Source organism: Homarus americanus, unplaced genomic scaffold (assembly GCF_018991925.1).
Source record: "Homarus americanus isolate GMGI-L3 unplaced genomic scaffold, GMGI_Hamer_2.0 scaffold24260, whole genome shotgun sequence".
NCBI lineage: Eukaryota > Metazoa > Arthropoda > Malacostraca > Decapoda > Nephropidae > Homarus > Homarus americanus.
The window spans coordinates 6887935-6889177 of record NW_024721079.1 but is presented as its reverse complement, the minus strand read 5'-3'; the positions used below and the strand labels follow the sequence as shown (position 1 = coordinate 6889177).

Below are 1243 nucleotides of genomic sequence, written 5' to 3'. Positions count from 1 at the left end.
CGTTAAAAAAATTTTTTTTATAGTACTTAAATAGAGCTTTTTGGTAAAAGTACACAACACTCTGCTTTCAAGAAGTGACCCACTGCTTAATCACTTAGTGAAGAGGTGTCCTTGTAGGAAGGATTGGATTTACTAAATAGTTATCATTATCATCATCACTGTGTTTAATGGCCATTTTTCATGCTTGCGTGGGCTAGCAGTGATTACCTGATGGTAGCTCACTAAACTGCGAGGTCTGTCTAATCAGGTTTTCTCAGAGGTAATTTCCTACAACCTTTCCCCTTGTCATTCATGGCCATCACTAGCTCTCCTCCCCTCCACATTCAAACTCATGCCTTGACCCAATTAGTCTCCTCATTTCTCTGTACAAGTATGCATGCTCAAGCCAACTCAGCCTACGTCTGTGCGAATCTCACCAACACTCAATAGCCAGCCACAAAACTGCACAGAAACAGGCCGAGAAGCCTTGATTATTATAAAAAAAAAAGAGATCCTTTTAATGTAATGAAAAATATCACACTTAAATTCTGTACTGGTTACGAAACATGGGATCACCTGAAAAATCTCCAAACCAGCTTATTTTACCTAATAATAATGGTTGCCCCTCATGTGACGAGGATGGCCAGCCCAAGGGCCACCAAGGCGTGAATTTGTTTAAGGTGTAGAAGCTGTCGCCAACACAACAACCACACCCTAAGTTAACGAGTTGCATAACCCAGTGTCAAGGAATAGTCCGAGAAGACCGGACAACTTGTCAACTGCACTGGCTAACCATTACCCCAGAATACGATCCACAAATCAATTAACATCCAGGTTTCCCAATTACTGCTGGGTAGACTGAGGCAAATGGCATAAAGAAACTTACCCATAGTTTCACCCTGCCCGGGGATCGAACCCGGGTCCTCTCGCTTGCGAGGCAAACATGCTGACCATTACACCACAGGTTGCCCAAGATTAACCACCCGTTCACAAACCTAACCTAACCTCATCCTCCTAAATAGCATTAGGGTGGGTTGGAGATTTTTTAGGTGAACTGAAACATGAATTATGATCAACTAAAATTGGATGGGAAATGTATCAATTTTAGGCCCTCAAAACATGTACTGGGAACAGTAATTCACATTTCATAAAGATCATATTCAGAAGTAATATTTGGATCACCTGAAGAACCTCCATCTCACCTTATTTCACCTAAAGATTAACCACCCTCGTGCTATTTGGGGAATGAGGTTAGTTTAGGTTA

At 41.7% G+C, this 1243-nt stretch overlaps 1 non-coding gene across 1 annotated transcript; it reads right to left on the bottom strand.

Annotated features, from left to right (window-relative positions):
• Window positions 1-873: 873 nt before the first annotated feature.
• On the bottom strand, window positions 874-947 carry Trnaa-cgc. The gene has a single exon. It is a non-coding gene; the product is annotated as a tRNA-Ala (tRNA).
• Window positions 948-1243: the final 296 nt, after the last annotated feature.